Here is a 17500-nt window from a genome sequence, read left to right as displayed (position 1 = left end):
TAGTTCAGGCAAACATTTAAAATCTGTCATTATTTACTTTCCCTCACGTCATCCAAACCTGCATGACTACCTTTATTCTGCCGAACACAAAAGAAGACACTCTTTTCAGTCAGTGGTCACCAAAGCTTCAAAATGTCCCACCGCTGTACTGAACTGTCAGTTTTGCGTACCCGTTACACCCCTAATATATATATTTATATATATGTAAGCAGTAAGGTACGAGAGGCTGTGCTGTGTTGTGAATAAGTCACGGCTGAAGGGCGTTGTTAGGCACGACACGAAGCGGAGTAACCCCTTCAGCCATTACTTATTCACGATACAGCACTTGCCTCGAGTACCTTATTGCTTTTATAAAACGGTTGCCACACAATACAAATATTAAAGCCGAAAAATATTTATCTATGCAACTTTCATGAAGTAAAATCACTAAAAGCATTCCTTCCGCTGGAAAAAATAGTCCCTGACCGTAAACAGCAACAGAAGTTACATACATTATTTCACCATTAGATGGCGGCAAAGACTGTCTTATGAATGAGTCAGTCGGTAGAGAAGACTATTATATTGAAAAGACTCAAACTTGTTTTCACGGAGAAGGAAGACTAACAGATGACTAACGTTATAGGCACGGTTAACTGTTAAAAGGACAAGATATCGCAGCGGACATTCAAACGGATTATTTTATTATGAATATAGGACTGACCTGAAGGAAAATGCAATGTCTACTGTGAATGCAGGTAACTTTACACTCGCTTTCTCGATCTCTCACAATACTCCACTATGGCTTCAATGAACAATATCAATGAGATCACACATGTGTTTAAGTTGCTAAGAGTGGTTGCTAGGGGTGTGTAGTGATATATAGAACCATTGGGTGAAGCGGTCATAGCCGTGTTTTATTGTGAATAAAGCACAGCTATTGACCAATCAGAATCAAGGATTGGAACTAACCGTTTTATATATATATACACACACTGCCGTTCAAAAGTTTGGGAAGAGTAAGATTTTTAATGTTGTAGGGAATTTCTTTATCCTTCTTCAAAGCAGAGACCAGGAGATGTTGGGATATTGTTCAAGCAGAAGTTATTCTTTATTGAGCGTTGCTGCAGTTCGTCCAACAGTCTGACTGAGTTCTATACAGTATAGTTTTTATACATTTACAAGGAGGAGGGACTTTTGGAGGTGGAGACAAATCAAAACAAAGCATAGGGATGATTTGATTCAATCAAGAATCAGCATAACACTATCATTCAAATGATCCAATCAGCCTGACAGTATCACCCATACCTTCACATGATCATAGCTTAACTTGGGACCATGACACTGTTCCGGAGGTGCATACAGATACAAAGGTTAATGTCCAACACCTGGGTTGCTTGACTTAATCTTCTTTGAAATATCATCATCTATGCTAAAATCAGTAACCTAAATTAAACATTAAATAAATTTGTAATCCTACAATTTTTTAAAAGAAGTCTCTTCTTCTCACCAAGGCAGCATTTATTTGATAAAAAAACTGTAATATTGTGAAATATTATTACAATTGAAAATAACTGTTTTCTATTTAATATATTTTAAAGTGTAATTTATTGTGATCAAAGCTGAATGTTCAGCGTCATTACTCCAGTCTTCAGTGTCACATGATCCTTCAGAAATCACTCTAATATGAGGATACTCACTCACACACACACTCACAAAATCATACTGATCTAAAACTTTTTAACGGCATTATATGTATGTATAGTGAAATTTTCATTTCCATCTATTAATATTATTGAATTAAATTTAGTGCTGTCAAAGTTAGCGCGTTAAAGCTGCACTCAGTAGCTTCGGGATTTCTACGCTGTATTCTCGCTTTTTGCTCGCAGGTTTCTCTCTAGAGCTCCCCCCACAGCTTCGGAATAGATATTTGACAACACTGTTGTAAAAACTCGTTGGCTATTCTCAGACACCAGAGGCTAGTAGATCAACGACATCAAAGCGGATGGGATATTCTTTAAAACGTCTTCTTCATTCGGGTTCGAACAGCGTGAGGGAGCGCAATAATGACGGCATTTTAGCAGATTTCTTTTGGCCGTAAAGCAATTGTTTACATCGCGAGACCTGATATCACGCGAAACTTCCTGACGCGGCGGCCGGTGGCCCGCCGCCCCAAAGTTGCTAAATAAGTAATATAACCATTCCAATGACTCCGAAGCTGTTCAGTTAAGGTAAAAAAAGTTACTTAGTTCACCTTTAATAACGCATTAATAATAATAATAATAATAATACCTTTTATTTATGGGCGCCTTTCAAGGCACTCAAGGACACCTTACAATATAGAACAAAGCAATAAGTACAAAACATACAAACACATCGATGCTACACATCATACAATCATTTCATTAAAAGCTATTCTAAAAAGATACGTTTTTATCTGAACTTTAAAACAGGAAATTGAATCCATTTGGCGAATGTGCAAGGGTAATGCATTCCACAGCTTAGGCGCCACACAACTAAAAGCTCTACCACCAAAGGAACTCATTTTGAAGTTTGGCACAGACAGTAAGTCTGCAGAAGATGATCTCAAAGATCTAAGAGGTGTATAGAGATGAAGAAGATCTGACAAATATTGAGGAGCCAGATTATGAAGTGCTTTAAACGTAAGGAGTAATATTTTATAATGTACACGAAAATGAACAGGAAGCCAATGTAGATGGTAAAGAATTGGAGTTATGTGTTCAAAAGAACGTGTATAAGTTACAATTCTGGCTGCTGAATTCTGTATTAACTGTAGTCTGTGAAGCTGTTTTTTCGGAATCTCACATAAAAGGGAATTACAATAATCAAGCCTAGATGTAACCAAGGCATGAATGAGAACTTCAGTACAGTGTTGAGAAAGTGAAGAACGAAGTCTAGTAATATTACGTAAGTGAAAAGATGCAGTACGTGAAATATTATTAATATGGGAACTAAAAGAAAGCAAACCATCAAAAATAACGCCAAGACTTTTCACCTGGCTAGAGAAGTTAACCGGGCAATTATCAATGAGCAAGGGGAAAGATTGAGCTTTAGATAAAGCAAACCTAGATCCAACGAGAAGGGCTTCAGTTTTACCTGTATTTAACTTTAAAAAATTATTAGTCATCCATATATTAACATCCTGCAAACATTTAGTAAGGTTAGAAGGGGGATGAGAAGCATTTGGTCTTGTGGATATGTATACTTGTGTGTCGTCGGCGTAGAAATGAAAATAAATACCATAGGAACGAAAAATATAACCGAGGGGTAGAATATAAATAATAAATAAAAGCGGACCCAAAACAGACCCCTGCGGAACGCCGTGAGTGACCGAGACAGGCTCTGATTGAGCAGTCTTAATCATCACAAACTGTTTTCTGTCACATAGATAAGACGAAAACCAAAGTAAAACATTATCAGCTACTCCAATGCAGGCCAATCTTTCGAGTAATACTGAATGGCTAATAGTGTCAAAGGCAGCACTAATATCTAAAAGAATAAGAATAGACAGGAAACCAGAATCAGCAGCCAAGAGAAGATCATTTGTAACCTTAATAAGAGCTGTTTCTGTACTATGATTGGATCTAAAACCCGACTGAAAATGCTCATAAATGTCGTTATCTTGCAGATGTGATTCTAGTTGAGTTGCTACTATTCTTTCAAGGATTTTAGATATAAAAGGCAGGTTAGAAATGGGCCTATAATTATTTAGATCATTAGGATCGGCACCAGGTTTTTTGAGAATTGGAGAGATAGAGGCCATTTTTAATGATGAAGGAACAGTAGCAGAAGATAATGAAGAACTTACTATAGCTGTAATAATAGGAGAGATCGAATGAGTACAAGACTTAACTAAAACAGTAGGTAAAGGATCGAGTGAGCAAGTAGAAGACTTAGACTTTGTGATCAACTTAGTGATGGAATCAACTGAAGGCAGCTCAAAGTTAGAGAAAGTTTTAGCAGGGGCAAAAATATGATTATGTCCAATTTGATAATCACTAGACATTAAGTCAGAATTAAGTAGTTCTTGATGAATATTGTCAATCTTAGATCTAAAAAAATTTGAAACAGATACACATTGATTGGGAGAAAGTGAAACAGTATTGTGAGGTTTCAACAGTTTGTTAAAAGTACTGAATAAAGTCCTTGTATTACTTTGTCCATTGGCAATGATATTTGCATAAAAAGATGATTTTGCACTTTCCAGCTCAGCCTTGTAAGAAACCAGATGCTCAGAGTACATCTGTTTGTGTACTTCAAGACCAGTTCGTTTGCATAGTCTCTCCAGTCGGCGACCTAAAGCCTTTTGATGTCGAAGTTCAGGAGTATACCATGGAGACGAGTTGACATAGGATACAAAACGAGTTCTCATAGGAGCAACATTGTCAAGTATTTGAGAAAAACTATTGTTATAGAAGTTTGCCAAGTCAGATGTAGAAGAATTAAAACAACACTTGTTTACAGAGTGATCGATCATTCCAACCAAAACATTAAGATCAATATTCTTAATATTACGAAATGAAACAGAGCGTTGAGACTTAACTTTAGCCAATGGAAGAGAGATATTGAATAATATAGGCTTATGATCTGAGATAGAAGATTCAATAGGCGTAAAATTAAAAGGCTTGACACCTGAACAGCATACAAGATCCAAAATATGTCCCTTGTTGTGTGTTGGAAATGTAACAAACTGCACAAGGTCAGCACTATCCAGAATTGATTTAAACTCATTATACTGAGTGTTAGTAGTATTGTCAAGATGAATATTGAAATCTCCCATCAAAATGATGTTCGGAGACAGGGTACACAGATGTGTTAAAATGGTAGAAAATTCAGTAAAAAATGTGTTCATAGCAGATGCTTTTGGTGGTCTATAAATCGTGACAACAATAGTGGGAGTTGAACCTTTCAGCTGTACAGCCAATATTTCAAAAGATGATGGCTCCTCCGATATAGAAATTGGACAGACTTTATAACTGTCACGATAAATAAGTGCAAGACCGCCTCCTTTACCTGTACAGCGAGGCTTGCATGTATAAGCATATCCAGCTGGTATTGTTTGATTTAAATGAAAAAAGTCGTTAGGCTTCTGCCAAGTCTCAGTTAGAGTCATAAAATCAATGTTTTGGTCTTGAATAAGTTCATGGATAATAGATGTCTTAGTGTTGAGTGATCGAACATTAAAAAGAGTAAAACAGAGTGGTGCAGAAGGTGCGAAATCTGACCTGGGCAGCGGAGTAAGCACTTCATAGTCAACAGATCGCCCAGCATTTTTCGGCAGTCTTGGGTTTGAAGACCAAAAAGCCAGAATTTGTCCACCACGTTCAGATTTAGCAGAGCTGAATCGGATATTCCGCTGAGACCCACGGTGCATGTATTTCGGTCGGCGTATAGGATCCGGATGATTACCGCTATGCAGCAACAGTGGAGTTATGACAGGTCTAAGTTTGTATAGATCCGCCACCGAGTACACCAGACAAGGAGTAGCACTGAACAACGCAGAGGAGAAAATAATCCATAACAACAGTTTGAAGAGCCACATGGTGAAGTCTTGTTGAATTAGGATAGACAAACCCAACGGTGATGCCTAGCTGAAAACGCCAATCTTCCGCCACGATCAGCAATAGTTATCACTTAAAGTCCGATTCAGAGTTCCAGGAGTAAAATAATGAACGGAGAGGCTGGATACAATTTCCCGACTTAAAAAGATTCAATTACAAAAGAAAAACAATAAAATAATAAAATAACCGGTGAGTAGCGGCAACCAAAACGTGCCAGCGTTCACTCAACCCTCAACACTCAAGCATTAACGCGAAATCATATTAACGGCACTCATTTTTTTAACGCAGCGTGTATTTTCTGTTTGACCCGTGGCCCAACCCCTAGTTGGAGAAATGGAGATACACAGTGTTGCCAACTTAGCGACATTGCAGACCTCTTTAGCGATTTTTTTTTTTTTTTTTTTTTTTCTTCAAAAAAGCGCCCAAACCTTATTTAGTTTCTGAGAATCGCCGGTACTGCTCTCCCAGCACGCGCGCGCACCTTTCTCTCTCTCTCTCTCTCTCTCTCTCTCTCTCTCTCTCTCTCTCTCTCTCTCTCTCTGTGCGCATGTGCGGCGTGATTGTGGGGAGCGCGTGAGCAAGGAGTGTGTGGAGTTGCTGAGTGAAGCCCCGTTCACACCGCCAGCGATTTTGTCGCTGCATGTCGCTAGTCTATGTACAGTGAAGTCGCTTGTGGGCGTTCCTAGTGTTGTCGCTCTAATGTTATTGGTAGACTGCACGTCTGAGCATATACCATCACAAGTGTTATATAAAACTGAGATATAATTCTAATTTGACTAGGAATTGGTCTTAAAAGATTTAAAATCAATATTATGCTGTTGGGAGAGTGTTGTTATATTAACCACAGCAGTGCAGTGCATTAAATATTTAACTACATTAACGATCGATCAATCAACAAATTAAACTCACTCATACTGTCAATAGTTACTAAAACGTCATTCGAATTTGACAAATAATCCATTTCTTGTCCCTTATAATCCACATAATGCAGGGGAAACTGTAAAATGAACTGTCTGCAGCAGTGCTAAACTTGCATCATGAAATTACAACACTCGAACTAAATGTGTGAATTAAACTCACTGAGAATGTCGACAGTTTCTTTTCCATGCATCATTTTATTATATCCATACAGTCAAATCATATAAAGCAGTGAAATCGCCCTCGAACTCTTCTTGCCTGCACTCGAGACGGTGACGTGAGCTGAACTCCACTGAAAGTCTTCTTTCCTATTGGTTGTCGCTCGCGAAAATCGCTTCTCAAGTTGAAATTTCTGAACTTTTGTCGCGCGTCTCGTGTCGCTTGACACGCCCACATTCTGTCGCCAACGGTCACTGTCACTCGTGTCGCCGGATGTCGCCAGCGCTCCATTGAAATGAATGGGATCATGTCGCTTTGTCGCTGCGTGTTGCTGGCGGTGTGAACGGGGCTTAAGTTTATTTATTTATTTATTTATTTATTTAGAATATTGCTGTAAGTTAGAGGAGAAGGTGTTATAGTGGCTATTTTTGTCAGTTTATCTGATAAGGATGGGCTCAAATTCCGATGGTTTTTCCTGTTTGTCTGCTCGGCACGCGTGCAAGTGCATGCCGTCAGATGAGTCTTATATTGACTTATATTGAATAAAAGTAAATCGTATAGTATGTTATTCCCCACTTGGTCTGCCCGACATAATCGACATAATCAGGGCAATAGTTTATCAATTAAATTCTCAGATGGTACACTTATGGAGAATGTTGAGAAATTTAAATATTTGGGCCTTTGGCTTGATTCCAGCCTCTCCTTCAGGTCTCATATTGAATCTATAGTGAGAAGAGTAAACTATAATTTAAAACTATTATATCGTTCAATTAATTGTTTCTCACTACCGATTAGATTAAGACTTGTAACTCAGCTATTATTTCCCATTATTGATTACGCTGATATTGTCTATATGAGTACAACAGAATCATGCCTGAAACCCTTAAACGTTGTTTATAACAGTCTCTGTCGATTTGTGTTGAGATGTCCGTTCCTAACCCATCATTGTTATATGTATCAACAATTGAATCTTTTATCACCTAAGGCCAGACGACAGTTACATTGGTTTCAGTTTGTTTATAAATGTATCTTTTTTAATTATCCTCTTTATTTGAAGCAATATTTAGTCCCATATAGATCAACTTATGGCCTGAGACACCTTGATCATCTATTTTTTTCTGTCCCAAATATTTCAAAAGAAATTGGAAGACGTGCCTTCAAATTCAAAGCTCCCTCTGATTGGAACAGCTTACCTTGTTCCTTAAGGTCCATCTCTTCCTTTTCACTCTTTAAGTCAGCCCTGTTAACTTATTTACAATCCTGTGAACAATGCAAATGTTTCTCTATATGACTTGTGTATGTTTTATTTTTATTTATTTTTTTCTCCTGTAATATTCTGAAATTATTTCATATTGTTTATATGAATATGTTTTGGATAGAGGAGGGACTGGTTGGTTGAATGTGTCGAAGAGCTTTATGTGTGAGTTTGTAATTGTGTGTAATTGTTTGATGTTATTTTGAGGACCCCCTCGAAAATGAGATCTCAAGGGGTTATCCTTATTAAAATGAAAATGAAAATGAAATGAGTCAGTGTCTATTGAGAGTGTTTTGGTCGCTATTGGTCGAGAAATAGGTGCACAAAACATAATGTCCGCTTCAAGAATGAATAAAGCAATTGTCGTTTTTCTGAAGGAAATCGAAATGGTTAGTCAATTGGTGGAGTGTGGTTTGACTGTTCAGGATGTATTTGTTCCAATTTTACCTTTGTCTAGTCTTTCTAAAAGAGTGATGTTGTCAAACGTACCTCCGTTTATTTCTGATAAAGCGCTCAAGTCTATCTTAGCTCGTTATGGAAAATTGGTTGGACAGATTAGAATGATTCCTCTAGGACTGAAAAATCCGGAGTTGAAACATGTCGTGTCTTTCAGACGTCAGGCTCTGATGATATTAAGCGCTGAATTTGAAATGCTTGATGTGTCTGTTAAATTGACAGTGTTTGGTAAGGACTATACAATCTTTATCACTACTGAGACTATGAAATGCTTTGTTTGCGGAAAATACGGCCATATTAAAACAGGTTGTCCTGTGGTTAAAGAGGCTCAAAGCGCAAATAATGATTCAGTGCAAGATTCAGTTGTTTTGGGGAATAATGAGTTGGTTAAACCGACTGCAGAAAGCGCTGCAGTCGATTTGAATGCGGAAATTGACGCGTCTACTGAAATGAGAGAACAGTTGCCTCAGGGTGGCAATATTGAGATTACAGAAATGGATGCGATCATTCCTGATGCTAGACAGAGTGGAACGAATGACCCTGTAGAGATTGTGGAGGAGGTAGAACAATCTGGAGAACAAGACGGGTCTAAAGTGAGGGATGTCTTGGATGAGGTGCAGGCATCAAATAGGGATATGTCCCAAAATGATGCTGAACCAATATCACAGGATGTTGACAGTGATCCGGATAGAAAGTGTTCAGACTTAGCCTAATCACTGATGAATTGGATGAATTCAATTGGTAGATTAAAGAGGGTCCGGTATTATAGTTTGGAACAGCTGGATGAATTCTTGAATGCTACAAAAAAACAGAGAAAACCAAAGATTGAAACGTATTTTCCTGATTTGAAGCTTTTTATTGATTCCTCTGCTATGGCTATGAAGAAAGCAACATTTGAGGAATTAGATCAGCCTAAGCGTTATCGTTTAAAAAAGTTTGTAAGTGCTGTTAGAAAAAGAGTAAAGAAAAGTCCTTAAAGAGGTAGCCTATTATGTATTGGAAATTACATCTATATTGGCATTTATTCATTTTCACTTTTTTCATCCTGATGGTATCCTTTAATATCGGATCCTTAAATATAAATGGATGTAGGGATGTACGAAAGAGAGTGACTTTATTTAAGTATTTACAGCTTAAAAAAGCAGATGTAATTTTGTTGCAAGAGACTCATACTGATGCCTGTAATGAGACAGATTGGATAAATGAATGGGAAGGCAGTATTAGTCTTAGTCATGGTATGAACATGAGTGCTGGTGTTGCGTTTTTATTCTCAAAGCGTGTTAAAGATAATCCAGTTTTCTTAGAAATAATACCAGGACGCCTTCTTAGAGCTGATATAATAATAGGCAATAATAGTTTTTCTTTTTATAATATCTATGCTCCTAATATAGGAAGCGAGCGCTGTGATTTTTTTTCTGAAACTTTCTGAAGAATTGTTGAAGTGTCCAGATGATAAGATTGTTGTTATAGGTGGTGATTTTAATTGTACGGTAGATCATAAATTGGATAGGAATCATGAAGAACCTCATTTTGGTTCAACAGATGTTCTTAAATCTTTAATTAATAGACATAGTCTTGTAGATTTGTGGAGGGATGTTTATCCTCAAGTTAAACAATATACTTGGCTGAAAATGAATTCAAATAAGGTTTCTGCTGCCAGATTGGATCGTTTTTATATTGAGGAATGCAATAAAGGAAGATTTTTTAGTAATCGTATCTCCCCTACATCTATATCAGATCATCATTATATTTCTATGTATATGTCTGTCTTGTCACCTAAATCCTATAAGTCACAGTGGCACTTTAATAATACATTACTTCAAGATCACATCTTTGTGCACTCTTTTGGTCTTTTGTGGAAGTCTTGGAGAGAAGAGAGAGGTAGTTATTAATCTCTAAGTCAATGGTGGGATCTGGGAAAAGTCCAGATAAAGGTTTTTTGTCAACAATACACAGCAAATTATACTGAGAACTTGAAAGTGAAGATGAAGATGATAGAGCAAGAAATTCTTCAACAAAGCCTCCGCAATCAGGGAGGAGGTGATATCATTAAAGAGAACAAAGGTCTTTTGAAGGATTTATTGGAAGAGCAGGAGAAGGAGACACTTGTCAGAACGAGATATGTGAAGTGCAATGAAATGGATGCTCCAACTGCTTTTTTTTTCGGACTGGAGAAGAAATCTAAAGAGCAGAAATATTTTCACAAACTGAAACTTCCTAATGGCAAAGAAATAACCAATCAACGAGAAATGATAGTTTCTGCTATTTCTTTTTATGAAAAACTTTATCAGTCCGAATTTTGTGATGAAGTAGCAGTTGAAGAACTTCTTCTAGATCTTCCACAGTTGCCTAAGGGAGAAAAGATGGAATTGGAAGAATTCTTGACTTTTGATGAGCTTTCAAGTGCTGTGCAAGGGCTGAACAGTGGCAGATCTTCTGGTGTGGATGGTCTCTCTGCTGAGTTTTTAAAAAGCTTTTGGAATGTGATTGGACATGATTTGTATGATGTTTTTTTGGAGTCCTATAATCAAGGTGTTTTACCCCTAAGCTGTCGGAGGGCAGTGTTGACATTAATCCCTAAGAAAGGAGATCTTGGACTTTTGAAGAATTGGCGCCCTGTGTCGTTGTTGTGTACTGATTTTAAGATACTGTCAAAAGCTATAACTAATAAGTTGAAGAAATGTATGGCAACTATAATTCATGAAGATCAGTCATACTGTATCCCTGAACGGACAATTTTCGACAACTTGTTTTTGCTAAGAGACATTATTGCAGTTGCTAAAAAACATCAAATTGATATTGGACTCTTATCTTTAGATCAAGAAAAAGCTTTTGACAGAGTGGATCACTTTTATTTACTAAAGACTCTGAAGGCCTTTGGCTTTGGACCACAATTTGTCTCTTGTATTAAACTGCTTTACAGTGAAACATCTAGTATGCTTAAGATTAATGGTTGTCTAACTAGACCTTTTGCAGTAACAAGAGGTATACGACAAGGATGCCCTCTTTCAGGACTTCTATATTCAATTTCTATTGAGCCTTTGTTGTCACATTTGAGGAAACGACTGTATGGATTTTGTATTCCTGGTTTTCCAGAGATCCCACCTGTAAAACTCACAGCTTATGCTGATGATATAACTGTTTTCATAAGGAACATTGATGATATGGCTGCTTTGACTTCTAGTTTGAAAACTTTTCAAAAAGCTACATCTGCTAGAATCAATTGGGATAAATGTACATCCCTTCTGTTAGGTGAGTGGAGGGATATAGATCCTCCTAAAATTCCACAACAATGTGAATGGATCGAAGATGGTTTTAAAATTCTTGGGGTATATTTAGGATCTGATACTTATATGAAAAATAATTGGGAAGGATTAGTTGATAAAATTGTGGGGAAATTACAGAAGTGGAGATGGATTCTCCCGAGGTTATCTTTCAGAGGGAGATGTTTAATTGTTAATAATTTGGCAGCCTCAATGTTGTGGCACAGATTTACAGTGTTGAATCCCCCTGAAGAGTTATTGACTGTTATTCAAAAAGTCTTTGTTAAATTCTTTTGGGATGGTTATCATTGGCTTCCTCCTGGAGTTTTGTATCTCCCAGTTGTAGAAGGTGGTCAAGGACTTATAAATCTGCAGGCAAGAGTTAAGACAATGAGGTTTCAAACATTACAAAGGTTATTATATTGTTCAGATAAAATACCCTGGATTGCATTAGGTTTGTCTGTTTTACAAAGTATTGGGGGAGTTGGATTAGCTAAGCAGTTATTCCTGATTGAAAAATCTATCCAAAATCCAAATCCAAGAGTAAGTGTTTCTTCTTCTAACTTTTATGTAACTGTATTAAAAGGCCTGGCAAATGTTTAAAAAATTGAGAGATGATGATAAACATTATGGTGTTTTAGAACCATTGTTTTTTTAATCCTCTCTTTAAAAGGAATTCTTCCATTCTGAGTTCAGTAATTGACAAGTTTTTAAACACAGGAATAGCTACTGTAAAAGATTTAATTGATTTTTCAAAGGGTCAATGGTATACGGCTAAATTTATAGCTAATAGAGTTGGGCTTAGATCAGAAAGATGTGTTGAAGGGATAATTGGAGATCTTAAAAAATCTTTTCCTCAGTCTTTCTTGACCTATGTAAACAATTTTATTGAGAATGATGAAAGGCCTATGATTTTTCCAGATCTTCGAGTTAACATAATGTTTGATTTGGATGAAGATTTAAATGATACTTTACTGAAAAGATTTGAAGATGTATTGTTTCATAATGTTGACAAAAAGATATTATATTGTATGTGTGTGAAATCCTTGTTTTATACCCAATTGAAAAGACGCGTTGATACTAAATGGAGAGAGCATCTATCAATTTCTTCGGAAATAACTTCATCATGGAGGTGTTTGTATAAGCCCCCTATTCCTAAGAGGTCTGGGGACCTCCAGTGGAGAGTACTCCATTGTGCTGTGGCAACTAATAGTTTTGTATCAAAATTTAATGAGATGGTTTTATCTGCATGCCCTTTTTGCAATATTCTTGATACTGTTTTTCATTTTTTTTTGTGATTGTTCAGGATTAATTCCTTTGTTTGAATTGTTGGATAAAATATTTACTGAGCTTGGTTTTATGTTTACAAAAAATATGTTTTTATGTTTACAAAAAAATATGTCACATTTTTGGTGTGAAGTATAAGAAAGAATGGAAAGTACAATGTACACTTGGTAATTTTCTAGTGGGACAGGCAAAGCTGTCTATTTTAAAATCCCATACATGTAAGAATGAAGGAGAAGATGCAGATTTGCTTGGAATGTTTAAAACTCTTGTAGAGGGCCGGGTTGTTATGGAATATGCATATTGTAAATTAACAAATAATATGCACTTTTTTGATGTGAGGTGGAGTGTGAAAAATGCTCTTGTGATAAGAGATGAGCTTGGAGAGTTAGTTTAATTGATGAATTGTAAAGAATGTTTTTAATCACAGCGCAGATATTGTCTTTATCTTATGTGTATTTGATTTCATCAGACGACGGCTCGATTATCAGGATTTTTTTGCAGATTAACATCTTGAAGGGAGAGCTGGTTATGTCTTAATGGGTCGCGTTTCAGTCACTATTTCATATTCATTCTGTTGTTTGACAACAGAAACAGTGAAATATACCAATGAAAACAATTTTATTTAGGATTTAGCTTCATCAAAATGGGCACAGAGAGAGACAAACTAATGTAATAATAAATAATAAATGTACATTTAGCATTTTCAGAAGAGCTTCCCTGTCATGCAAAAATCTAAACATGTTTGTGTTAGTAAATTGCTCAGTGCAAAGAAAGAGAAGTAATGGGAACCTGGTATTTCTTTGTTCTTTCTACATGTGTCTAATAGACATGAACAAGTTCTTTGAAAAACATCCATAGACTATGACCTTTGAAACATGTCTTGTTTCCAGGGGTGGTGTGGCGCAATGGATAAGACACATGCCTTTGGTGTGAGAGACCCGGGTTCGAATCCACTGTGAGACACCAATGTGTCCCTGAGCAAGACACTTAACCCCTAGTTGCTCCAGAGGCGTGCGACCTCTGACATATATAGCAATTGTAAGTCGCTTTGGATAAAAGCGTCAGCTAAATGAATAAATGTAAATGTAAATGTAAATGTCTTCATGCTCTATGTTGACTATGGTTTCAAGAATAAACATACATTTGCATAAAGCATCCATATTTATCCATGCCCATGTTGATTAGAGTATTACAAACTTGAAAAGTATTCATTTAAGGTACATTTAGAACAAATAAAAAATGTGCGATTAATCGCGAGTTAACTCATGACAATCATGCGATTAAATTTTTTAACCGATTGACAGCCCTAATTAAATGATTATATTACACAGGAGAAACATATAGAATACGGACAAGTATAGTAGACTTTGTCTTTGTTTGCACTAAATGGTGAAATACACAGAATATGTCCAGATTTACACCTTGGTGAATATTCAAGTAAACACAGTCAACGTAAGCACTGACTGTACAACACATTGTTCTTCACACACACACACACACACACACACACACACACGCACACACACACTCACACACACTCTCACTCTCTCTCTCTCTCTCTCTCACACACACACACACACACACACTCTCTCTCACACACACACACACACACACTCTCTCACTCTCTCTCTCTCTCTCACACACACTCACACTCGCTCACTCACTCACACACACACACACTCATTCTCTCACACACACACACACACACACACACACACACACACACACACACACACACACACACACACACACACACACACACACACACACACACACACACACACACTCATTCTCTCACACACACACACACACACACACACACACACACACACACACACACAACATTTTACAACATTAACAAAAAAGTCTAGCCTTTAAACCTAGCACTACGTTTTACTTTTATCAATCTTTTGGTAATGTATGCAGCTTTTCTCTCTCTTAATATGTGTCTATGAGAGTTGAGAGTGATAGACAGAAGATTGTTAATCCATTTATTACTTAAAGTGCACATTTTAGCGTATCACAATCAGCATGTGTACAGTTTTCTATTGAGTCCCACTCCGATCATATTTTGAGCTATTTTTAAACATTCTCAGTGGTCTTTAAATGATGATTATGTCGTTTTTAGCCAAAATCACAAAACCTGTGCCGTTTTCTGGGACTTCGCTTCAGCAGAGCGGCAGTAGCTCATTAGCAATTCGCCTCTGCGTTGTGGGCGGAGCCGTTGGCACGGAGACGACCCGGTAAAGACACAGGCTGTCCAGTTGATGGTGTCTTGATGGAAGGCACTGCATCCGGCTTCAAAAATAATTTACTGACGAAGCCCATTTTTTTCTCCTGCCAGTTGGTGAAACAGTCTTCGGTGAAGTGCTGACCGCAAACCGATGTGTGGTTTTTAACATTGCCGTGACCAAGGAACGTAATCCATTCATCTCTCACAGCAACATGTTTTGGTAAAGCATGAAAGCTAATACCAATATCTCTCCTCTTAGCATTGCAACCCGCTACCGCACATAGGTGTTGATCCGCCATCGTCTTCTCTACTCCTCAGAACCTGAGCGGGCGGGGCGGAGGGGAGTAGGAGCTTGTGGCCCCGCCCAGTGGAGTTACTAGGTCACAACTCCAGTCTATTTTAGCCGGCATTTTAGCGTCTGCTACTGATTCACAGCCATTTGAATGCAGAAATACTCAGAAATACAACTTTGAGCTTATTTTTCTCAAGATATGTCCTCTAACATCAGAAAAATGCCACAAGAACATGTTAACACCTAGAAAAACATGATTTTCATCGGAGTGGGTCTTTAAACATTCTGAGGTTTGATATTTTCTGATCATGACTGTCGTCAATAACAACGCTGCTGTATAACAAACCGCGACTGGCGCCATCTTGAGTCCACTTAGAGATGGTATTGAAAATGAACACTTGTTTTGTTGCCAGGACGATTGTTTTGTACATTGTAATGGGTTATAGACCTTATGTAGCTCCGCCCCTTTTCAGCGCTGCGCTCGTTGTCTTTTGTCTTCCGGTCCCTCGTTTTTCTGGAGCATAAGGTCTATAAAGTAACAAGCTTGATCCGTTACATCTTAAGACCTTTATTACAAACAAAACAGATAATGGATCAAATGAGTTGTCTAATACAACTAGAATAAAAATAGGATTTGTGTGTAAGGCATGAAAAGACTTTGAGACTCGCCTCGGACTTCATATGAAAGACTTGTGAGCATCTCTACCTCAGGATCTGCTAGATGGCTGTGACGGTTCTGGTGCGATGTGTGGGCGAAGTGCTGGGGGCTTCTCCTTTAATAGCGATGTCTCACCTCATGAATATTACAATAGTAATGAATGCACTGAAAAGCCCTCGCGCTGCTCATATAGCCTACGCTTTGAGTCAGATATCAGCGCAGAGAGAGAGAGTATAAAGACAGTAGAGCTGCATGATTAATCTTTAAAACATCTCGATTCAAACACTCACGATCTTATTCCTAAATGAAGAAACTTCACACTCGAACATTCAAATCTGTTTGTGCTGTCGCTGACCCAGAGAGAGCAGCTGTCAATATAAAACAGCTTTACTTTCACAGTCTTTTCAACCACACAGTATCGATATTTCTGTGTTACAGATATTCAGATGATCACAGAAGTACCGAGATAAAAGTGTATAGTTCGAGTATAAACACTGATGTCTACGGTAGCAACCAGAATAGAGTAAATCACCTTTAGAAAGTCGCTTCAAATATCGAGTGTATCAATTACACCTGATGCTTCAACACATTCATAAAGACGACTGTTAAAGCTGCAGTCCGTAACTTTCTTGTGTTCAGAATTTACAGAATGTATATAATAAGCGAGTCGAGTACATCATGAATGCCTTTTTTCAAACCGTGTTTTTGTCTTATCCTGAATCACTACGGTAAGCCTGTAATAAGTGTTTATACTCTGACTACTTTATACCGGTCGGGTCGCACCGCTGCGGAGGAGCACAGTGCCTGCGTGACTCGCCATAGACATACACAGAGAGAAGTAGCTCCGGCTACAGTGTTCCTCCGCAAGACACATGCAGTTCTGCTTATTAATAGGGCTGGGCAAAAAAAATCGATTTTTCGATTAATCTTTTTTTTTAAATGTGGTCGATTCAAAATCGATTCTCAAACGCCACAAATCGATTTTTTTCCATATTTATTTATCTATTACCCAAAAGCCAGTATTAGTTTTCCTCCATTGTTCATAGGCTTGCAAACTCCATTGTATAGCTAATGCTGTGAGATTTTATGTTTGTTTTTTCTTAATCATAAAATAACCTCAACTAGTGCTGCACGATTAGTCATATCGCAATCACAATGTCAAGCCTACGCAATTATATGACGTGAATGTCCTGAGTGTGACACACAGAAAGACTCACGCTGATATCGTGCGTGCGCACAAGACAGCCCAGAATAGAGTTCTCTTTCGCGCTTGAACGAACAGTAACACACACACAATTATGCCAAAATGTCTTTTTGTCGAGAATCTTCATAACATAAGAGCAGTCTTATGATGAACGTGAAGAGTTGTGAGTGACTCGTGAGAGAATGAGGCGCGTGTGAGATCCGCGCGTCTCTGGCAG

At 37.7% G+C, this 17500-nt stretch overlaps 1 protein-coding gene across 1 annotated transcript in view; it reads left to right on the top strand.

The window, feature by feature from the left end:
- The window catches only part of LOC311282775 (NACHT, LRR and PYD domains-containing protein 12-like), an 80426-nt gene that overhangs the window by 56285 nt on the left and 6641 nt on the right, over window positions 1–17500 (top strand). The window lies entirely within an intron of this gene.

This window comes from Rutilus rutilus (assembly GCF_951802725.1).
Source record: "Rutilus rutilus genome assembly, chromosome: 23".
NCBI classification, from domain to species: domain Eukaryota; kingdom Metazoa; phylum Chordata; class Actinopteri; order Cypriniformes; family Leuciscidae; genus Rutilus; species Rutilus rutilus.
This window is presented reverse-complemented; position numbering and strand designations above follow the sequence as displayed.